The sequence below is a fragment of the Phascolarctos cinereus genome, unplaced genomic scaffold, assembly GCF_003287225.1.
Source record: "Phascolarctos cinereus isolate Bilbo 61053 unplaced genomic scaffold, phaCin_HiC Scaffold_7;HRSCAF=346, whole genome shotgun sequence".
Classification (NCBI taxonomy): domain Eukaryota; kingdom Metazoa; phylum Chordata; class Mammalia; order Diprotodontia; family Phascolarctidae; genus Phascolarctos; species Phascolarctos cinereus.
In genome coordinates, this window is record NW_027556180.1 from 110,417,350 (window position 1) to 110,442,484 (window position 25,135).

The window sequence follows — 25,135 nt, forward strand, 5'->3', positions numbered from 1 at the left end:
GGAGGGCGGGGTCGGGCCGGATAAGGCCGGGCCGCGCTGGGCCGCCGCCTCCTCCGTGGCTCTCCAGCGGCTGTCGCACGGCCTCGGTAATGCTCAGTTTTTCCTGTACTTTGACTGAGCTTACGAAATGCCTCATGTTGAACCTGCCTTTACTCATTTTATGGATAATCAGTAACCATTGCGACTCCCAGGAAGTCTCTTCAGATATATGTAACTGAATCTTAACACTCGTAAACAAGTTCAGTTCACATAAAAATGTCAATGAGTTGTTACATGAGTAGTGTTTGGAGTAAAATGGACCACTTACTTGTAATATTAGTAGTAACAGTAATAATAATAATAATAATAAACAACAATAATAGTAATATTTTTAAGGTTTAAAAATGCTTTAACTATATAATCTCATGTGTTCCTGACAACAATCCTATGAAAAAGGTAATATTATTATCCCTAGTTTACAGATGAAGAAGCTAAGGCTGAGAGGTTAGCTGACTAGTCTCAGGAGTTGGGAACCTGAGGCCTTGAGGCTGCAGGTTCCCCACCCCTGGACTAATCCATGGTCAGATAGCTAGTAAGTGTCTGAGGCAGTATTCTAATTCAGGTATTTCTGACTCCAGGTACAGTGGTCTGTTCACTATGCCATCTAGCTCATCTTTGATCTATGACAAGTCAGATAGTGATTTGTTGTATAACTGAGTTTAACAATAAGTTGAATTTAACTTCTGTGTTTTTTTTAATAAAGTAACAACCAACAACTGATTATTAGGGTGAATTACTAAATTTTAAGGCTCAAAATGTGTCCATGGGCTGCCCATCTGTTACTTTATTTTAACTTTGGCATTTAAATTGATAATCATAAGCTCTTTTAATGAAAATGAGAAAAATGTTTTGTGTTTTCTGTTTTACTAAAATAATGTAATTAGTAGAATGTGGGCTTCATAGGATCCAGTTAGTAAAACAGAGAAATATTTGACTGCTGATTTTTTAAAGGCTTTCCTTGACACTTCATGTTAACCTAATAACTTTCATCCATTTAGGTCAACAGCCTATACAGACTCTCCTTAGTTGCAAGTTATATTTGCATAATTTTACACAGCAACAAAAATGAGAATCAATGTCAAAACCCGTTTCAGAATAGTTTGTGTGTTTGGCAATGATGGATCATCTTAGGATCATTCAAAGTTCTGCACAATTTTTCTAATTTCATCTGTAGTTTCCTTTCTTTCTCCTATTGAATTTTGGACCCATCTTATCATCTGTCCAAGATAATTGTCCAATTAAATGTCATTGTTTGGACAAGAAGCATTCTTTTTCTCCTTGGTGGTTCTTGTGTAAATCGCTAGAACAAATTCCTTTGGATTTTTGTGGTTTTCATGGAGGAAGATATTCTAGAATATTCAGGAACTTGATTAAGTTAGCACAAGGCCAGCCACAAGCAGGAACATCTGTCAGACTACACAATCTACAAAGAATCCCTCCCCCATTTTGATTCTGACCTAATCACCTACGGTCCTGCAAAAACCTTTGTTCAGTGCATACCACTTTATCTCCCTTGTTGTTGATAATGGAGGATCAATGAACAAAGTTATCTCTGTTATTACATCAATTAAATAACTTTTTACTTTCTTATCACACATGGGAGATACTTTTCTGGAGGATAGCTTTTAGGGTTGAATTTTGGTCTAGTGAACCAATTAAAAAATAATCAACAAACAACAAATACATGAGAATCTTTTATCATCTGTGCCTTTAAATGAGTTATATGATTGTGGACATATTGTATATTTGGGGGAGGCTGCTTATTCCTTTCTCATCCCTTAATTAAGGATACCTTACAGAGATGATACAATAGGCAAGTAAGTCAATAGTTAATGATGTCTCTTTGGTCAGCTACATTGGCAATAGTATCATCAGAATTTTTCCCTCAGTTCTTTGGCATTTTCCCCTCTTTCAGTATAATTTCTGCATAAATATCTGTATAAATGAATAAAAATGATGCATTGTACTTAGTATACATGTGATACCTGTTTGTGGAATTAACCTGATTTTCTGAAATCTTGTGTTGGTTCCACCAACATAATCCAAATGGTGTCACTTCCAGCAAAGACTGGCTTTGTTGAATATTTGGTCTGGTTCAGCTTGTTTTTTCTTCTTTGAAGTGTCATTTCTACCTTCTCATATAGAACATTTGAACAGATCACAGATATAATTACAAAATCTCAGCTGAAAGAGACCTCAGTGATCACCTAATCTAACCTCACAGTTGTGGGGTCCTCACTACAGTATCTGAAGCATCAGGAAATTTTCCCTTAAATCAAGAAGGTTAAACCATCCACTTTACAACTTTCATCCATTGTTCCTACCTAGTTGTGTTCTCTAGGGTCAAGCAGACCAAGGTTAATCCATTTTGACATGGCTGTTCTTCAAATACTTAAAGACAGTTATAATTTTCCTTTTCCCCAAATCTTGTCTCCAGGTTAAACATCCCTAGGTCAATCCTGCTTTTAATATATCCCCTAACCCTCAATTTAGCTGCCTTAATCAAGATATATTTCCTCTGGAAAGTCTTCAAATGTGGGTTTTAATAATCATACAAGCTGACATTTTCATAATTCTTTAAGCTTTGCAATGTGCTTTACATAATCTCATTTGAGCCTCAGAATACCTCTCGAAACAGAAAGCAGGTGATAATTCCATTTCATCCCCGGTCCATCACATCTGGAGCATTATGTTCAGGTCTAGATTCTACATATTGATAAGTGGGAAGGCATCAGTAGAAGGGCTACTGGAATGGTGAAAAACCTTGATCCATGCTATATGAAAATCAGTTGAAAGAACTGTGGGTGTTGAACTTGGAGAAAAGGCCACTGGGGAAGGGGGAAGAAGACATGAAAACAATTTTCTGGTATTAGAGAAGCTCTCATGTGGACAAAAGAGATTAGATTTGTTTCTTTTAGCCCTATAAAGCAGGACCAGTAGTAATGGATAGGAGTTTCAAAGAAGCAAATTTACTATTATTGGAAAGCAAATGTTCTTGACATTCATGTGATCCCAAAGTGGAATTGGCTGCCATAGAAGTTGATGGACTTGCCTTGATATGCTAACCATACGCCAGGTATTTGATAGTGATATAGTGCTAGCAATATCCTAACCCTTCTCCCCATGCACGTTAACCTAGTTTTTCATTAGAAAGACATTGAAACCATCCTTAAGATTTTGGTTCAGGGTACTAAAGATTCAGCCTGAGTACAAAATAGTAAGTAGGAACACCAGGTGAAGTCCAATGCTTAGCTAAAAAGCCACATTGAACAACTGTGGCAAGGGTTCAACTGAACCACCTTGAGGTGTCCTCAATCCTTGTTGACTATCTTCCTCCTATGTCTAAATGAATCTCCTTTTGTTATTGTTAAAGACCCATGAGTTTCTCATTTCATTTTAATATCAAGCATATGCTACAGGGAACTTGTTTGAGTCAGGCCCACCCAACCTAGAACAAATTAGTATTGTTATTTGTTTGTGGATTCTACTAAACTCCTCTGAAGTGTCTTCAAACTTTAAAATTCTAGATATCTCTGATCTCCATGAAGTAGGCACTACAAATATCATTTTTATGTAAGGTTGATTTTAGAAAAAGCTTCCTAATCATTGCTGTTGTTCGGTCATTCAGTTGTGTTTGATTCTTTGTGAACCCATGGACCATAATGTCCATTGAATTTTCTTGGCAAAAGTGGTTGGTCATTTCCTTCTTCAGTGGATTAAGGCAAACGCAAGTTAAGTGATTTTCCCATGGTCACACAGCTAGTAAATATCTGAGGCTGAATTTCAACTCAGGTGCTCCTGATTCTAGGCTCTATCCTCTGAGCTATCTAGCTGCCTAACTCCTAATCATTAAGTCAGTCTAAAATTGAAATTGGCTATCCAAGGAGGTAAGGATTCCTTTTTATAGGAGGTCTTCTGGCAGAGTCTGATTGACTGCTTGTGTATATTATGGGATGGAGGAGATAGGCTTTTACTGTATACACAGAATATATGTATATATATATATATGTATGTATATGTATATATATATATATATGTATACATATATATGCACACACATGTCTTTTTTACTCTAATTAACAAAATCCACCTTCTCTTCTTCTGACCCCATTCCTTCCTCTCTAAATGAGAATGAAAGAAAAAAGAAACCTCCTATCATAAACATAGTCAAGCAAAACAAATTTTCACAGTGTTCCTCTATAAATGAATCAATGAATGAATACATATGTCTCATTCCATACTCAGAGCTGTTCACTTCTCTATCAAAAGGTGGGTAGCATGTTTCATCATATGTCTTTGGAATTGTTATAGAGTATTAGGCTAATCTGAATTTCTAATTCTTTCAAAGCTTTTTTTTGGTCTTTAACATATGTTTGTCATTGTATACATTATTCTCTGGATTCTTTTCACTTCACTCTACATCAGTTCAAACAAGTCTTCCCAGGTTTCTCTGAAATATTCTTTTCAGCATTTTCTGTAGCACAACAGTACTGCATCACATTCACAGAATACAACTTGTTCATTGATTTTCCAACCCTGTCCCTTGGTTTCTACTATTTACCACCTCAAAAAAGAGCAAAATAAAAAGAGCATATGGGTTTAAGCACTGGTAGGCTGCTATTGGACTCCACCATCTGGGAAGCTTTAAGTGACAAAACTGTAAGTTCTCCTTTGACTTAAGATTCTTGCTCTAGTTATTACTGTACAGGTTTCAGATTGGGTTAGAAGCTAGAAATGAGACCCTTCTGTGTTCCTGGGATGTGAGCCATGACACTGCTACTTGTTCTTGAACTTCCTTCTCTCTTTGTATATAGTATTTGTCCTGTAGCCACCCTCCACCTTCAAATACCACTGTTGGGGACAGATATATTCCTTAGTCTGTCCTGGAGCTGTGATCCACAGGAGCAGTGGGTGACAAAACTGCTAGTTGCCACCCATTCCCATGCAGGACCTCATATGGATTTATCCCCAGTTTCTCACATTATGCTACAGTACTCCCTGTCACTGCTTCTGGCCAGACCCAGTCGCCAGTGTCCACAGACTTCTCTTCCTTTCTCCCTATGCTGACCTGAGATGGAAAAATTGTGATATTTCCCTATCAGAATTCAGCCTGGCATGTTTTTAGGTTTGCTTGGAGCAGTTTAACAAGTGATTTCACTATACTTTCCCCCCCTGCTATTCTACTTTCTTGGCTTTGTCTCCCAAATATATAATTTGATGTCCCTTCTGTCTCTAAAATTCTGTGATTTTTCGTTTCACACACGATGAAATTGAAGCCCAAAGAATCTAAGTAAACTGTTAATGGCTTTGAATTGCCATTGAATCTATAGGTTTCAGATTGGTTTAGAAGCAAGAAATTACACCCTTCTCTGCTCCTGGGATGTGAATGTCAGAGGCAGCTGGAACCCAGGTCTCCCTGACTCTTGATCTAACACTATTATAGCATATTGCCTCTTTATATGTGGCTATCATTTAAGGACCAGGCTAGGTTACTGAAGAGAGACTTTTCATGAGAAGGTTGATCCCTAAATGATTATTTTTTTTTTAGAGGGGAAGCACAGTATCTCAAGAACACTTCATGTTTAGAATAATGATATACAAAGTATGGAGTTGGGATAAAGAATTCACAATCTGAATCAATGGAAGAGGTATCTATGTCAATACCATGATTGATCTCTTTTTTTCTTAATAATAAATAGCATTTTATTTTCTCCCTCAGTTACATGTCAAGAAAATGTTCAGCATTCATTTTTATAAGATTTTGAGTTCCAAATTTTTCTCCCTCCCTCCTCTCCCCACCTTCTGAAAATAGTAGACAGTTTGATATAGTTTATATGTGTGCTATCATGTAAAACATTTCCATATTTGTCACAGTTGTGAAAGAAGAAACAGATCAAAAGGGAAAAAAACATGAGAAACAATAAAGTAATTTAAAAATATGCTTCAAACTGAATTTAGAGTCAATTAGTTCTTTATCTGGATGTGGATAGCATTTTCCTTTGTGATTCTTTTGTACTTGTCTTGGATCGTTTTGTTGCTGAGAAGAGCTGAATCATTTATAGTTGATCATCACACAATGTTGTTGATATGACATACAATGTTTTTCTGATTTTGCTCATTTCACTTTGCATCAGTTCATACAAGTCTTTTCTGAAGTCTACCTGTTCACCATTTCTTATTGTACAATAGTATTCCATTACATTAATATACACCAGCCTGTTTATCCGTTCCACAACTGATGGGGATCTTCTCAATTTCCAATTCATTGCCACCACAAAAAAGGACTACTATTAATATTTTTGCATATGAATGTCCTTTTCCCTTATGATCTGTTTGGGATACAGACCTAGAAGTGATATATTGCTGGATCAAAAGGTACATACAGTTTGGTTGCCCTTTGGACATAGTTCCAAATTACTCTCCAGATTGGTTGGATCACTTTGCAACTTCATCATCAGTGCACTAGTATCCCAAATTTCCCACATCTGCTCCAGCATTTATCATTTTTCTCTTCTGTCATATTAGCCAATCTGATAGGTGTGAAGATGTACCTCAGAGTTATTTTAATGTATATTTCTCTAATCAAAAGTGATTTATAGCACTTCTTCATATGTCTATAGATGACTTTGATTTCTTAATTTGAAAACTACCTGTACATATCCTGTATCAATTGGGAAACAGCTTGTTTCTTGCAAATTTGACTCAGTTATCTATATATTTGAGAAATAAGGCCTTTATTAGAGATACTTGCTGTAAATATTGTTTCCCAGCTTTCTGTTTTCCTTCTCATCTTGGTTGCATTGGTTTTGTTTGTACAAAAGCTTTTTAGCTTAATATAATCAAAATTACCTATTTTGTATTTTGTGATGCTATCTCTTGTTTGGTCACGAATTCTTCCCCTACCCATAGGTCTGACAGGTAGACTATTCCTTGCTCTTCTAATTTGCTTATGGTGCCACCCTTTATATCTGAATCATGACAAAGGTCTGTCAAATCCAACTTTTTTAATATTCTATTTACCTCCTTAATTTCTTTCTTGTTTATTTTTTGGTTGGATTTATAGTGTTCTGAGAGGGGACAGCTGAGGTCCCCCACTAGTATAGTTTTGCTATTTCTTCCTGTAACTCACTTAACTTCACTTTAAGAATTTAGATGCTATACCACTCGGTGCAAATATGATTAGTATTGATATTGCTTCATTGTCTATGGTACCTTTTATTAAGATGTAGTCTCCTTCCTCATCTCTTTTAATTAGGTCTATTTTTGCTTTTGTTATGTCTGAGATCTGGATTGCTATCCCTGCTTTTTTCATTTCAGCTGAAGCATAATAGATTCTGCTCTAGCCCTATACCTTCTCTCTCTCTCTCTCTGTCTCTCTCTCTCCTCCAAATGTGTTTCTTGCAAACAAAATATTGTAGGATTCTGGTTTTTGATCCACTTCCATTTTATGGCAGAGTTCATCCCATCCACATTACAGTTGTCACCTACGTATTTCCCTCCATCTTATTCTTCTATCTGTCCTCTCTCTCTTTTCACCTTTCCCCTCCTCACCAGTGTTTTGCTTCTGTCTGCCACCTCCTGTGATCTTCTTCATTTTTGTAAATCCTCTCCTTTACTTAATATATTCCCTTCCTGTTGGGTAAGATAGATTTCTATGTTCAACTCATTGTGTATATTATTCCCTCTTTGACCCAATACTGATGAGAGCAAGGTTCAAGTGATGCTCATTGCCTACCCTCCCATTTTCCACTCCACTGTAATAGGTCTTTTGTGCTTCTTCATGTGAAATTATTTACCTTATTCTGCCTCTCCCTTCCTTCTACACCCATTGTATTCCTCTTTCTTATCCCTTAAGATTTTTTTTATGACATTCCCTTAAATTCACCGTGTATCCATGTCCTCTGTCTATGTATATTCTTTCTAGCTATACTATTAGTGATACAATTTTTTTTTCAGTAAGGCAATGGGGGGTAAATGACTTGCCCAAGGTCACATAGCTAGTAAGTGTCAAGTGTCTGAGGTCGGATCTGAACTCAGGTCCTCCTGACTCCAAAGCCAGAGCTCTATCTACTGCACAACTTAATTGCCCCTAGTGATAATCATTTTTTTTCACAATGATAAATTTTATTTTTCAATCTTTTAAAGTCCTTACGCAGATTCTTGAACTGGTGGTTCATAGCCATCAGCCCTTCCTACTTTTGTGCCCATTTCATCTCCTGAAGGTTTTCCAGAGCCACCGCCTTCACCATGCAGTTCCATTAGCTTTCCCAATCCAAACAATTTTTACCCTGAACATCTTTAGTAATTAACTTGAATTTATGAAAAGCAACCTCATCATTCTGCAGATCAGCAAGGCTCACTTCAAAAACTTGACCCTTGAGACCATCAGAGTCAATTTTTGTTCCTTGGGTCCTTATAACCAATGTCTTGCCAATATTGTGAATGTTGAACGTAGGTGTTGTTTTTACACCATACCAATTCTTCTTTGAAAATGGATCAGCCTGGGGCAGCTAGGTGGCGCAGTGAATAGAGTACCGGCCCTGAAGTCAGGAGGACCTGAGTTCAAATCCAGCCTCAGACCAAACACTTGACACTTACTAGCTGTGTGACTCTGGGCAAGTCACTTAACCCCAATTGCCTAAAAACAACAACAACAAAATGAATCAACCACTTTCTTCTTGGCTCCTTTTTTGCCGCCTTTGGTGAGGTGCTTGTTCTTGCCCACTGCCATGATCCCACTCTGAAAGCCAACAGCATGATATAATTTTTAAGAATTACAAGTATCATCATCCTGTGTAGGGTTGTAAATATTTTAGCTCCATTCAATGGCAAAAGTAGTGTGTATGTTTCTCATGGGTCTAGATATTGGAGGTCAAATTTTTGGTTTAGTTCTTGTCTTCTTCTTATGAAAGGTTGAAATCCTTCTATTTCATTGAATGACAATTTTTCCCTTGATGTATTATCCTTAATTTCACCATGTAAGTGATTCTTGGTTGTAGTCCTAGCTCTTTTGCTTTCCAGAATGTCATGTTTCATGACTTCTGATCTTTTAATGTTGCAGCTGCTGAGTCCTGTGCAAACCCATCATAGATTTCTTTAAAAAAAAAAAGTGTGCTTAAAATGACCCTATTTAATAATTGCTTCATGCTAAGGAATTTTTTCAAGTTGATCCCTCTTCAAGTACTGAAGAATTATATAGAGTAGGGGTTGCTTATGCTAACTTAGCACTGTTATCAAAGTAGCAATTAGTTGATTAGATTAGCCAGCTAAAACAAAACAAAGAACAGCAATTGCATTCAATATCCCCAAACCTGCAAAATGTGATTCTAGGCATTACCAACAAACTTTATGGGATGGAACTCTTCTATCTCAAGATATTTTAACTAGGAACTTTCAACTTTTGCTTTCTAAAATATTCACTGCATAACCTGAAAATTTGTAAAATAACTTAGCAGTTTGGTTTAAAATCTAGGGGTGTGAAATTCCACAAAAAATTAACTTCAAAGTAAATTAGTAGTTTTTCTCATCTATTTTCATCAAAGAAAGAGTGGGAGGAATGTAGAACCTCTGAAAGCATACATTATAGTTTATTATGCAGGGGAAAAAAAGAGGGAAAATGAACCCAGGAACAATTAACATGCAATGTTAATGTCTTTCATAACCAGATTATCACAGCTACACATAAGATTAAAAATGTGAAGGTATTTTAAAAATAAAAGTTACAATATAAATGCAGAGTCATATCACTATTATTACTTCTCATGAGGGAGAATGGAGTAGTTTTCGATATTTCTTAGATTCTATGATGATGAACATGGTATATGGGATTTTCCTTCAGCTATTTCAAATTTGGACAAAGGGTGAGAGGTAACAAATGGCGACAGAAAACTTTTTGGTGGAGGAATAGGTTAGAGAGCACAGATAAGATAAACTGCTAAGTTTTGAGCAGCTTGTAAGCTATTTTTCCTCAGCATCTTAATATCACTGTTTCCCATCAACCCAGATAGAATTCTAGAATCTTTAGAGTTGGAAGCAATATTGTCACCTTCTGGCCCTTGCAGAAACCCACTGAACAACATCTATGACATACGGTCTTTTGCCTCTGCTTAGGTACTTCTAGTGATAAAGAACTGATAACCTCAAAAGACCATTTAGTTTTTAGGAAACCTGCCTCACTGTAACTTTGGTCCTTTGTTCTTGGCTCTTTCACTCTAGAATTAAACTAAGTAAAAACTTTGTAACATGTCTTCATATCTTTGAAGACATTTCAAATAATACCTGATCTTTAATTTTTTAAAAGCTAATATCTTGAGTTCATTAAAGTGGTCTTTATTTTAATACATTATTTGCATTATCATCCTGGTAACTCTCTTCTGGAGAGTTTGGTAATGTTCTGCATATAACATGGCACCCAGAAGTGAACCCTATGTTCCAAGTAAGGTCTAACCAAAATCAAGTACAGCAGTACAATTATGTCCCAGGTTCAATTAATCTGCAAGTGTTTCTATAGCACCCATATTGTGGTAGGCTCTGCACTACATGGTGGGGATACAAAAACAATGAATTAGTTGTCTGGTCTCTGTTGTGAGGTTCTAGACACCATACAACCTGATTACATTGATGTAATTTAATAAAAATGCATAGAGAATTGGAAAAACTATTTAAAAAAACTATTCAGAAAAAGAAAAATGTTGATGTTTCACATGGTGATTAAAGGATCTTGAAGCACTTTGCTTAGAATTGCCTTTTAAAATTGGTATTCAAAGTATTGTTATACATTTTTAAAAAAATTTACTTCAACACCTATTTGTTCACGTGAGCTTCTTGTTCCTTTTTGAATCTTTGCCCATGCCATCATATCCTGTGTTTAGTTGAACTTTTTAAAGTTTGCTTTCCTAAATTCTAGGAGTCACTAGTTTGACTATTATAAATTATAAGATAAACTGTTCACTTGTTCCCTAGACTTTTTGTCACTTCTACTTCATCAACAAGTTACTTCTTGTTGGTTGGAACTGGCCCAACATATCAGCTCTCTTTATCGATTCCTCCATTTTTTAGAGATTAAATTGTCGGCAAGGAAAGTCAAGATTGATTTGAGTAGATGCTCTGCTTTCGGCTGAAGAAAACTTCCAGCAGATCCCCAGATAGTTAAGTTCTCTATCACTACTATATCTTGCCTCTGTATAGGTGTATAGTTTATCAACATAAATTCTACATTCACACCTTTTTGATTATGTCGTTGTTTAGTAGAAGTTACAACCTTCTATAAATGCCATTCCATTGTGTTTTCATTGCTGCTATATTTACTTTCTTGTGTTAATTTCAAGATTGTCTCTGTTCTCTCTCTCTCTCTCTCTCTCTCTCTCTCTCTCTCTCTCTCTCTCTCTCTCTCTCTCTCTCTCTCTCTCGCCCCCTTCGCTTCCTCTTTCTCTCTCCACTATCTCCACCCTCCATCCTGTCTCTTCCTTGCCCTCTTCCTTCCCCTCTATCTCCACATTTACATGAGAAACACTGTAATACAGTGGGAAAAGAGCTGTCCTCTGCATTAAGAAGAATCAGTTTCAAGGTTGGCTTCTGACAAATAGTGGGTGTGTGATCCTGGCCATACAAATTACTTATCATCTCAGGGTTCTAGTTAACTCTGTAAAAACATAAAGTACAGAGAAGGGGTTGACCTGCATTAATAGAGGGAATCAGTGAAATCATAGATCTAGTCCAGGAATGGGGAACCTGCAGCCTTGAGGCCACATGTGGCCCTCTAGGTCCTCAAGTACAGCCCTTTGACTGAATCCAATTCATTCTGTGAAGTTTGGATTCAGTCAAAGGGCCCTAGCCCTGGTTACACACACACACACGCGCACACACACACACACGTGTGTGTGTACACATGGATGTGCACGCATATACGTTTGTGTATATGTGTATGCTTGAGAGACTATGTATAATGTCTAAATCTGTTCTCAGTTATTTTCTCCTGAAAGTCATGAAGTGATTCTTCCTTGGAGATGTGCACTTTGCACTCACTTTCTGGTGACTGGCCGTGTCATTCTATCTTTATAATCTGTACAGATATGGACATTACAAAGAGATATCTTAATCTTTAAACACTCTGGTTCTTCCTGAAGCTCCCTTCCTGAAGCATGAAACAGCAGGAGAGAAACAGGACACTGGTAGCCAGAATAATAAGCAGATGGAATCAGACTGTAAGCTAACATTTGAGCAATGTTTTAAGATATTGCTTTTATCTTCACAGAAGTCTTTTTGCTTAGGGTAATCATGCTTAGGTACTGCATGAAAAAAATGACTGAATGTCCCATGAAATGATACTTCTTGTTATCTTTGATTTCAGGAGGAAGCCATTTCTGTCATCTCTTTCCTTGCTCTTCCTCTCCAAGAAGAACTGGAGCCATCATCTTACTAAGAGCAATGGATGTGTAATGTATGAATCTAAGTTCAAATCACAGCTCTCTTGTTTGACTTTGGGTAAATCACATAAGTTCTCTGGGCCTCAATATTCTCATTTGCTAAATGAAGGAGTCATAATCTTCACACTTATTGAGTAATTCTGTAATCTCTGAAATCTCTTTAACCCTTGAGGGCAAGGACTTTTTAATTTTTGTCTTTGTATCACCAGCACCCAACATAGTTTCTGACTCATATTTCAAACTTTATCAATATTGGTCAATTAATTTTTCCCCTAAGACCCAATGAAGTAGGTTGTATGTATATTATTATCCCTGCTTTGTAGATGAGGAAACTGAGGGTTAGAGAAATTAAGTCATGTATCTGTGGTTATACAATGTTGGAGAAATTCCAAACTATGCCTCCTGACCTTAAGATAAGCTCTTTCTATTAAAAGTAATCTGCACTAGTAACATAATAGACAGGGAGAAGGTTTTGGAGTCAGGAATACAATAGTTTATGTTATGTCCTCCTACCAATATGATTGCTCCTCTGCCTCCTTTGCTGTCATTTAAATATGTTATCAGAGCTGGATCCTTTTCTAGATCACACCCTCTAAGCAAAGGTGTCTTTTAGGGTTCTGTCATAGATCCTCTTCTCTTCTCCCTCTGTTACTAATTCAGCTGGTAATCTCATCAACTCCCCAGGATTTAATTACTGCCTTTGTGCTTATGATTTTTAAATCTACCTCTGCTGCTCCAAACTTCCTGCAGATTTCCATTTTTGCATTTTTAACTGCCTTTCAAATGTCTTCATCTGAATGTCTAGTAAACAATTTAAAACTCAGCATGAACAAAATCGAACTCATTAACTTCCCCCCCCAAAAAAAATCCTAATCCTCTCCTACCTTCCCTACCATTGCAGAGAGCAACACTATCCTGTCACGTCCCTCAGACTCACAAGCCAGATGTCATGCTAGAGTCCTTACTCTCTCACCCCTCATATCCCAAGTGTTGACAAAGCCTGTCTATTTCAGTTTTGCAACATCTTTTGAATACATACCGTTTTCTTCTCTGACATTGCCAGCACACTTGATGCACTCATGCATCAAGTATTATAATAAATGGCTGGTGGATTTGCCTATATCAATCTCTGGCAACCCTAATCCAGCCTTCTTTCAGCTACCACAATGATGTTTACTCAAGTATGAGTCTGAATGTGTCCTACAACCCCTACCTCCATGTCTACTAGTTCCCTATTGCCTCCAGGATCAAAATGTTCTGTTTGGTAGTCAAAATTCTTCAAAAGCTACCCCCCTCCTACCTTTCCAGTCCCCTTTCATGTTTCTCCCTGCCTCGTACTTTTTGATCTGGTGACATGAGTCCCCAAAGCTGTTGCATCTTTGTGCTCTAAGAATTTTCTCTGGCTGTGTTGCCTATACCTAGAATGATCTCCTTACTTTGCTCCACCTATTTTCCCTGGCTGCCTTCAAGTCCAAAGTAAAATTCCATCTTTTACTGGAAGCCTCCCTCAACCCCTCTTAATTCTTAATTGCCTCAGTTAATGATTCATATTTATCCTTCATATAACTTGTTTCATATATATTTGTTTGGAAGTTATCTCCCCCATTAATGTAAGCTTCTTGAAGTCAAGGATTATCTTTTGTCTCTTTTTGTATCATCGGAGCTTAGCATAATACCTGGCACATAGCACACACTTAATATAATTTTTTTTTATTGATCAATTGCCTCTGGTGCATATTAACTGGGTAATACCAGCCAAGTCACTTAACTTCTCAGTATCTGCAAGTTGTTGTAAGTAACTCAGATACTGTAAGTTAAAACAAATTGCTGACTTGTATGGGTTCCCATACAAGTATAATTATAGTCTATTCTCTCTCTCTCTCTTCTCTCTCTCTCTCTCTCTCTCTCTCTCTCTCTTCTCTCTCTCTCTCTCTCTCTCTCTCTCTCTCTCTCTCTCTCTCTCTCTCTCTCTCTCTCTCTCTCTCTCTCTCTCTCACATTTCTCATCTATTTTTCATCTTTTTTTGCTAAACTAGAAAATTCTTTCTGCCTTTGTTTGGTTCTTCCTTCCTTGCTATCATACTCTTTTCATAGCTCTCATCTCTATCATTCTTCTTTTTCTGTTCTTTTAAAAAATGTTCACATTTCTTTCCTTTCATCTTACTTTAGCATGCTTCCTATTCTCTTCCTTTCTCAGCATATCTTTTTCTGAATTCATAATCAAATTTTAAAAATTTAGTTCACATATTATAAATTTATAAGAACATTGCCCCAAATCCCCTGAAGCAAAGCAACCCCCACATTGATAATGATGCATATACAGATAAATACTGTCTTTAATCTTTGATTTTTTTTTTTAACAAATCATCTACTTTTGATCTATGTTAGCCTGGGAACATCTAGCGATAATAAATTAAACATCAATTTTTTAAATTTTAATTACATGTAGCATCTACCACATATGGGTGTTTAATAAATATTATTTTGGTTTTGAATTTGATCTTCTTAAATTTATACTCTAGTACTCTTTGTCTAGTCTATACTAAATTTCAGGCAAAGTGTTTTACTTTCACCCTTACAAAACCTAGATTTCATGTCCTTCTATAATATCTTCTATTTTATTTTCTCCTTCTTTCTCACATATCTCCTTTAACAGGGAACACATTTGATCTTAAATGACAGGAGCTGAAATTAATTGTGAAATTTCTTACACGTTAATCCCTGGAGGGAAAATTGATAATGTTGATTGTTTTCCCTCTTCCCTATTCTCTCATCCCTTTTAGCTCAGAAAAATTGCTCTCACCTGATGACTCATTTTCAGGGTCTACAAGTAGGTATCTTTAAAAACCCAACAGAAAGAGAGAGCCAAACAAAATACACAGGATGTCTTTGAACCAGAGGTGGCAGCTATTAAAATATTCATATATGATCTTGGGACCAACCTTGACTTTTCTAAAGAAAGGTACTTTGTCTTGTAAAAATCTTTTCAGAATCTCCTAAGATCTTCACAGAAAGAAAAGAAAAGAAATCCAAATTTGTAACTGCAAATAAGCCAATGTAACAACAATATCCAAATGATTACCCTAATGAAACATAAGGTGTTTACTATTATTCATTTGAAATCTTTGTGAGGCAACATCATAAACAAAGAAAGGCCAAACCCTCTAATAAGGACAAAGGGGAAATGAAAACTGAATACAACAAATGTTCTTGGTTACATGAAGGGATAACAATTGTTTAATTTTGTTTTCAAAAAAGCCAAAACACTAAGAAAGACTTGGGAAGCTTACAATCTCCTTTTTTATTTTCTGCTTCCTGATACTTAAAAAATAATAATACAATAGGCATTGGCAGTTGGTGTATTTTGAGGTCATATTTCAAGGACTTCAGAACTTGCTCATACTTGAAATTGTGCTTGCATTTAAATGTACTGAGTGGAATAACAAACTCAAATTTGCCTAGGGCAACAAATGCACTTCGGTAATTTCAATGTGTTATTATGTTACTTTAACTTCTAAGGTCTGTCAAAAGGATCTTTCAATGTGAATACTGTCCTAAAGTCTCTTTCTATTGATTTCCTTTGGCAGTGTTAAATCCTACTGATTTTACTGGCATTTTGTCTCTCACCCTGTCTCTCCTTCTTTAGTTTGGTCTCTGTTTATCTCTGCTTCTGTATTTTTGTCTATTTCTATTTTTATCTTTCTCATATAGTCATTTAGCTAAGAGAGAAGAGAGTAAGGGAAAGTAGCGAAAACAGTAAGGTAGGTAAAGAAAAGCAAGAACGAAGAGAAACCCTAAAGAAGGAATTCAAGAGCAAGATTTTTACATGCAGTCTGATACTGATGCATTCTAGGAGATAGCATATAGTCTTACATAGTTCAAGCAGAATTTAAACCAATTGAGATTGTCACTTCAATTAATATAAAGAATTTTAAATGAGAATTCAGGAAATCATGTGAGCCTCCTTGAAAATGCTTTAATACCCAGGTTCAAGGAATAATCACATGCACCCAGACTGCTGTGTTGGTTTTATAATCCAGTAGGTGTAAAATTGAAATCCGTATGTTAATATGATCTAAACTATTTTAGGTAATTAGGACAAAGCTTTTGTGTTGCTGTGTTGGACAAAATATATCCAGGATAAGAAATTCAGGCTTGATCCAGATAAGAGACTCATAATTTCAGGAAGAAAGAAGTCAGAAATGTCAGGAATAAAACACGAACTGATTATAAAAAGGAGAGATCATTTTTTAAATGTTTAAACACAAGTCTCAAGTTTTGCATAATGATTCATCTGATGTTCTCAAATATGAATGGCATTTTGTTTTTCTGATTGCTAACTAGGGAAAATGTGCTGTTCCTGATCATAATGGGCTGTCCTTTGTACACAAGCATTTCAGTTTTAGCTGAAGGTTCTAAGTGATGTCAGAATGCCCCCTATGGACAGAACAGCCTGACTGGATCCAAATGGAAGTTTTGTTCCCTACCCTTTCTAAGTCACCCCCAAACAACTGTACTTAATCTATTCACTCTCTCCAGGAAGGGCTTTATTGACATTGCTATTTTTTATTATTATTATTATTATTATTATTATTATTATCAACCCTGGAACTGCTAACTATAGTGTCTATATTAGTATCTTTCCTTAAAGGAATAGACATCAAAGTTATTTGATTATTTTTTAAGAACCTGAGAAACAACTTTTTGCACATTGGAATGAGTGTCTAAGGGAGGTTATAGTACCTCCTGTCCCTTTTCTCTTTCCTTTTGATCACTTTTTTTTTGGCATAATGTGCTCCTAACAGTGAAATCTTTTGAATCTCTATATGCTCTTGATTTATTTGTGAATGGTCTCAAGCATCTATATCACACTATGTGCCATGTCTATATTGAACTGTGTGTGTGGGTGTTTAAAGTCTAGTCATTTTGGATGCAGAATGGGATATGTTCCCTGGAAGCAGAATGCATGATCTTCAACTATTAATAAGCTCAAAAGAGCTTATTTTTTTTTAACTTAGCCTGTTTGTACACTGACAATGTTGCATAAGGTCTATGACTATTTACCTAGTGCTATTCACATGAATTAAGCTGCTTTGCAATGAAAGATATATCAAATATGGATGCCTTGGCTGCATTCCAACTTAGATCATTAAATTTTGCTTTTTAAAAAAATATTTCCAAAGTTTTATTTGGATGTCTATTCTTTTCTCCTATCCCTAAGGCTGTGTCTGCATAAGCCTAGGGAAGTAGAGAGCTAGAGAAATTAGTTAGTGAATTTGATCAATATGAAGCGTGAATCTAAGTATATTTCAATGAAAATACATTTCCCCCTTAGCAGAAAAAAAGAAGATAACTTTGGTATTATTTAAGAGCAAATATTTCCCCTCCTCTGTGTTTATCAGCACAGAGTTAGAGGGGACTAAATAAATAAAAGCAAAGGAGAACCTGACCCCCCCCCACACACACATGGGGGTTATCTAGAAGATCTACTTGCTATGGCAGGGACAAAATTTTGAGCGAAGGAAACAGATAGAATTAATTTCCATGTTAAGATATTCTATACATACTAAAATAGGCTGATATGCAACAGTCTTCTAGTACTTAGTACACTCTGCTTTATTTCTTCCTCCTTATTCTATCTCTCCTAGCTTCTTAATCTTTGCCTCTATCCCCAAATCCCAGAGCCCTAAAGGTAGAGGTTTCAAAAGCTCATTGATCCTTACCACATTTTGGCTGTATAGGAAAATCACTGTTCCCCATACTCCCTTCCTGTCCTTCCTTCCCCATACCTATATGTTTTTCACATAATAGGTACTTAATACATATTTGTTGAATTCTCTATCTCACTACAAATTAAGGTCAAGTAATTAAACAAAGCATGGCAGTGATCCTGTTTAGAAATCTAATTCCCTTAAATGTGCATAGGTACTGCCCCAGGGATACCATTTGCTTATGGTTCACAGAAGTGCCATTAATTCCTAAGAATATAATAAAAATGGCTTCAACAATTAATGCTTGGTCAATCAATGCTAGTGACACTCTTCCCATGAGATGGTACGTTATTAGACTCTCTTGATTAGAAATTAGATTGTGTATAAGCCATCAAATATTTATCAATAGCAAAGCTATCATAATTAAACATATGGGAATATGTTAAATATTCAAGTGGAAATTCTAATTCGCATTATTTAGGCTCTCTTTGGAACAATCACAGCTTTGTGGTGCCTTCACCTTGTGAGTTGAAGCAATGGCATAACTTGTGTGGCTGTTTCAAGGCTTACAGAATAAAAAAAAATAACTCAGGGAGGCTCTGCAGTCATAGTTGAATGAGTACAGGGCTGGGAGTCAGACTATGAGAGTTCTAGCTCTTTGGCCTTATGTACTTTCTAAACACTAAAATTCCTCCTCTATAAAATGAGGATCACAGTAGCAATGGTTGTCCTATCTATCTTATATACTTGTAGGGAGAAAATGAGAAAAAAAATAAGTGTGGAATTATTATTGAGATGGGCAAGGAACCAGTTAAAGAAGTATATCATATTTAATAGCGGACCATCACTTAGAGGACAAACTCATTTGAATGCATGAATACTAAGTAATGATTATAACAGCCTACCTTCTAACCAGTGGCCAAGCAAGGAAAGGTGCTACAAGAAGCCCTCCCTCCCAACCTTCCTGTTAATGTTCTCTCCTTCTTCTCTCAATACTGGAAACTGACACTCCTTCCTCTGTTCCTAACTGTATAAAAGGGGACACAGAATCTTCACTCTGCTCCAATTCCTAATTCCTCATTTTCAACATTGGTGAGCCAGGTTTTTTCAATCCTTCATCCTCTTGTTAGGTGGATATGATTGCTCATATCACTTGGATGAGCAGATGACTACTTATTCTAATCCATATGACAAGATAAAAGACTTACCATATATCTAGCATCTATACTCCCTGAACCCAAAGTATTGCTATTGGACCTGCTAGTGTATCCTAAGGCACCCCCAAGCCTTGCAATCTTCCATCTGGCTATACTTTTAGCACCACTGCATGCCTCTTTCTACCCTACTTTTTCATGCATTCATAACCAGAACAAATCAAAACAAAACAAAACCAACAACTCATTTATTTACTGCTATTTACTTTTTTGCCATTGGAAAAGTCAATTTTTATCATTTTGCATTCATGTTTCCTCATTTTTAAACCTCATTGATCATAGGAACATAAATTTAGAGCTAGATTAGAACGTGAAGATCATCTATGTATTTTATAGATGATGAAAGTAAGACTAAGGATTAATCATCTTTCCTGTTTGTATAATCATTGAATAATATATAATATTTGAGTTAGATGACTTCCAAATTCCTTTCTAGTTTTAAATCTATGCTCAGTGAGTATTTGGAATAATTTAACTCAGAGACCAAAGATCTATGCCAATTTTGGGGAAGAAAAGTTAATATGAAATATGAGTGTCAAAATTGTAGAACTTGTTTTAATAAGTAGTTGATGTGTAACCTATGAATTATTTTGTAATTCTGCATCAGTTGGACCATTTAATCATTAGAATATTTCTTATAAAATGAGAGTTCTTTAATTAAGGGTTCATACTCAGTCCAGACATGGAGGGACATGTTATTTCTAGAGAGATACAGTGAATGAGACTTAACTCAAGCATGAAAGACCCTAAATGCTTATCTACCATTACAAATCCTGGGAAATTCATTGTGTAACACTGTGTAGAAAACAAAAAAACAAGCAAACAGCAGCAGCAACAACAACAACGTAATGTCAATAGGTACTGACTTGAGAAGAGCATGGTTTAAATTATCCAAGAGCTCCTAGAAACCTGAACCCATCAACATCAGAGTTTGATCAGAAGGTGATTTGGGTCCTTGTGTTTGAGGGAGTAGCAGTTACAAGGGCAGAACTACTAAAGATATGGTCTCATAAAGTGATATATCAGATGAGTAAACTGTCTATCAAATATAATACTTAGAAAAATACAAAGCTCTTTAAGATAATGTACCTTGATGCTAAGATTGTCAAAAGTGGTGGCATGGTATCATAAGAAATAATGGTGACATACTATAAAAAGAGCTTACCTTGCAGCTAGAAAGACCTGGATTCAAGTCTTGCTTCTGATATATACTGGCTTTGTGAACTTAGGAGGTCACTTAACCTAAATCACTAGATGTAGGCACCTATGAAAAAGTAATAAGTTGCAAAGAAACTGCTGCCATGTATTGGTAGAAGGAATTCCCTTGGCTGAGAGATTCCTATTTTAAAGTAATCACAAATTCAATTCCTATCCCTTTTCCTATCTCTTCAAAATGATATAGTTGTTGGAACATTAAATACACATAGCATTGGGATGAATTGAGGCCTAGACTGAGGAGGGAATCTGGTGGTGAAGACTGATCAAGTAGCATGAGAAGCTCATCATAAATCCTATAAACTTTGTAGTAGATATCATATTCAGTCCAAAATGGTAATAGTCTATTTGTTCTGGGCACTGGTGAAATCACTTTAACAACTTAATTCATCCTTGTTAGGTAGTGACTATAAGGCAGGTGTATGGAGGATGCAGTGAGAACTAGCACCTCTGGCGAGTAAGCTTTTTAAGCCTTAATAGGGCTGCTTACCCACTTTGGTGTCCACCTACTACATAACTCTTAACTGTGGTGCCAAGAAGTTATAGCATTCACAGTAAAAAGACCCCAGTAAAACTATCCAGGCAGATGGGCTAAACCAGGTTGCAGGTATTCAACAGGGCTTATACCTGTTGGTGAATTAGAGGGATGCCTACCCCAAGCATATGAAGACTTCCATTAGCACAGCAGGCCAAAGAAACACTTTATTCCAGTGGCCATGAAGATGGCTGAAACAAGCACTATGGAGTGCTTAGACCTACCGTCAGGCCTAGAGTTAGGAGAACCTGAATTAAAATTTGGCTTCAGATAATTACTACTTGTGTGACCTTGGGCAAGTCACTTAATGATGTTTGCCTCAGTTCCTGCTCTATAAAATGAGCTGGAGAAGGAAAAGGTGAACCACTGCAGTATCTTTACCAAGAAAACCTCAAATAGAGTCATGAATCAACTGAACAACAACAACAACAACAGCAAAAGACATCAGAGATGCTGAGGTCATCCACTGAATCCTAGGCCACCATCATTCATCTTGATTTTTGTCTTCCCCCTGGACTTCAAAGAGTCCAGGAGATAGAGTGAGGCTAATGACTTTGTGCAACTCTGCTTCACGTAAATCTAACTCATACGCAAGTGAAGACTCACTCAGATGTCATTGATCTTGAAAAATGAAGGACGAACCACCACAATTAGGCAGGTTAATGTCCTAGGTGTTATTAACAAGAAGATAAACACATTCTGTCTCAAGAAGCTTAAAATCTAATAGTGGAAGTGAGATATATACATAAATACTTAGACACATTAAATTTACCGTTAGTGAAGTGGAGTTATGAGGAAACACATAAGCCATATATAACAAGTGGAAAATAAACAATGCAAAGTTCTATAATATATATTATATATTTTATTATATAATATGTAATATATATATATATATATATATAATATGTATATATAATAAAACTTCAATGAGCAATAATTGTTTAGACATTTAACATAGACGTTTAACTGTGAAGAACCTTAGAGGCCAGCAATTCTAACACATTAATTTTACATATTATAAAACTAAGGCATAGTGGTTAATTGAGTTGCCCAATATTGCACATCAAAGGTCTGAGGCAGAATTTGAACACAAATCTTTCTGCCTACAATCCCAGAATTCTTTCTACTACCCATCTGAGCACACATTTGATAAACAGTAAACTTTTAAATTCTCCAGTGAAATGTGAAAAGGCTAATACAAAAATAGAACTAGACAAATAGGGAAATAAATAATAGCCATACCACATATTAAAGTGCTTCACCAATTGTTATACTAATAATGTCTATCAATTGGATAAGACTTTGCAGTACCAAAGTGCTTTTTAATGTTCATAAGCAATAACTCTCTCCAGTATTTATAGTCTCTGTTGGAGGAAAGGACTTTGTAAACCTCCTTTCTCATGCTCATTGACAGGAAAAATGAAATGATAATGTGGATAGCTAGTTTTTCCTAACTGAAGGACATTCTGGGTTATATGCCTTCCATTCAGAATTTTGGTTGTCTTTGTACTTTTTCAGTTTCATAGAGACCCTGATTAATAGAAGAGCTGGGTAGCTATTCAAGCACACAGTAGGTGCTCAATAAATATTGATTCATTGCTGTATAATACATCAAAACTATTCTCCCAAAACATAACATGTAGTCAAAGGTTAAAAAAACATAGTAGGGTTAAGAGCTTGCCTACTGCCCTATAATCAGCATAATTAAAGAATTATATCTTATTTGATTAAATTTTCCATAATATGTATCACTTTTATATAATTGTTGTCCAAATATTGGTTTATCTCATTCAAATTATAAATTAAGATATACTTATTTCTGATATAAAGGAAGTTTCTGACATATTGCTTCTTGCTATGGTTTGCTATGTTGTCATGGAATAAATAATAATTTTTAAGAATGGCTAAGACTAATCACAATTAGGAAATTAATTTGATAAAAGAATGAAACACAATGTAAGGAATTAGAAAGACAAAAGCAAATTACTTTGGATTTTGGCTGCCTTGAATATTGTTACTCCCATTAATGTAAACAACTAAGATTGGACTGGTCCCTTTATTTTAATTTTTTTCAAAAGATGATAATTTTAATAAACAAATTTTTTCCTGCAAGCACCACTTTTAATATACTACTTTCTGAGAAGGTGATTTATTGGTTACTACAATAAAGATGTATATTTTATTTTTGACTGTACCATACTTAACCAGTGTTCATTTCATTTATATTTTGATAGCCTTTCCTACCATTAAATTGTAATAATTTCTTATGTTGTTGGCAGCAGAGCCAAGATGGCAGAGTAAAAGCAGTGACTTTGTTGAACTCTCCACCAAACCCCTCCAAATACCTGTGAAAATGGCTTTCAACAAATTCTTGAGCAGAAGAACCCACAAAATGACAGGGTGAAACAAATTTCCAGCCCAAGACAACCTGGATGGTTGATGGCAAAGGTCTATTGCAATGAGCTGGAAGAGGAGTGCAGTTCGAGTGGGCCATGCAGGTAAAGAAGAAGCCTCAGTGAAACTGGAGCAGGTCTCAGGGACTGAATCACGGGAAGCTGGGGTGGTTTCCAGACTTAACCCACAAACACCAAAGGCAACTTAAAAGGTCAGTAGGAAAGGTTTGTCCAATCATGTTGAGAGAGGAGCCCAATCCAGCCCCAGACCTGGAGCAGCCCTGGGGTGGTGGTAGCTTCTGGAGCTCTCAGCCCACAGATGGTGGGGGGATCAAGAGACTGATCAAAGAGGGATTGCAGGGATCTCTTTGCTGGTGCTAAGGCAGGATTCTCTTGCTTTACCCAGGCTTGGATGTGGTTCACAGTTTGGAGTGGTGGTCCTGGGGTGAGGAGGAGTGCTGGCATGGTGGAGCTTGTGGCAGCAGGGAAGAGAAATCCTCACAGTTCCAAGGATGAAAAGAGTGCTTGTGGTCAGACATATACCAGAGCACAAGCCAGGAAAGGAGTAAACACCTCTCCTTTGACCATAGCACCTTGGAAGGACTGAAAATTTATAGGTCCCTAGAAGTGTCTCTGAAAACAGCTGCACAATACCCCTGAAGCTTGGGAAAGTATGCCTCCACACTGGAAGCAGACATGTAACTTAACAAAGAGTTTATAACTCAAGTAATTGACTGGGCACATGAGCAAACACTGCAAAAAAAACCCCCTCAGACTATAGTATCTTACTTTGGTGACAAAGAAGATAAAAATATACAACCAGAAGAGGACAACAAAGTCAAAGCTCCTACATCCAAAGCCTCCAAGAAAAATATGAATTAGTCCCAGGCCATGGAAGAGCTCAAAAATGATTTTGAGAAGTAAGTAAGAGAAATAGAGGAAAAATTGGGAATAGAAATGAGAGTGATAGAAGAAAATCATGAAAAACAAGTCAACGGCTTGCTAAAGGAGACCCCAAAAATACTCAAGAAAATAACAACTTAAAAAATAGACTAACCCAAATGGCAAAAGAGGTCCAAAAAAACAATGAGGAGAAGAATGCCTTACAAAGCAGAATTAGCAAAATGAAAAAGGAAATCCAAAAGCTCACCAAGAAAATAATTACTTAAAAATTAGAATGGATCAAATGGAAGCTAATGACTCTATGAGAAATTAAAAAAAATTATAAAACAAATCCAAAATAATGAAAAAAGAAGAAGACAATGTGAAGTATCTCATTGGAAAAACAACTGATCTGGAAAATAGATCCAGGAGAGATAATTTAAAAAGCATTGGACTATCTGAAAGCCATGAGCAAAAAAAAGAGCATAGACATTATCTTTCAAGAAATTATCAAGGAAAATTGCGCTGATATTCTAGAACCAGAGGGCAAAACAAAAATTGAATGAATCCACCGATCACCTCCTCAAACAGATTCTAAAAGGAATACTCCTTGGAATATTATAGTCAAATTCCAGAGTTACCAGGTCAAGGAGAAACTATTGCAAGCAACCAGAAAGAAACAATTCAAGTATTTTGGAAACACAATTAGGATAGCACAA

General features: G+C 36.3%; 1 pseudogene; it reads right to left on the reverse strand.

The window, feature by feature from the left end:
* Window positions 1-8,297: 8,297 nt before the first annotated feature.
* On the reverse strand, window positions 8,298-8,776 carry LOC110212470 (small ribosomal subunit protein eS1 pseudogene; annotated as a pseudogene).
* Between the last annotated feature and the right edge of the window lie 16,359 nt (window positions 8,777-25,135).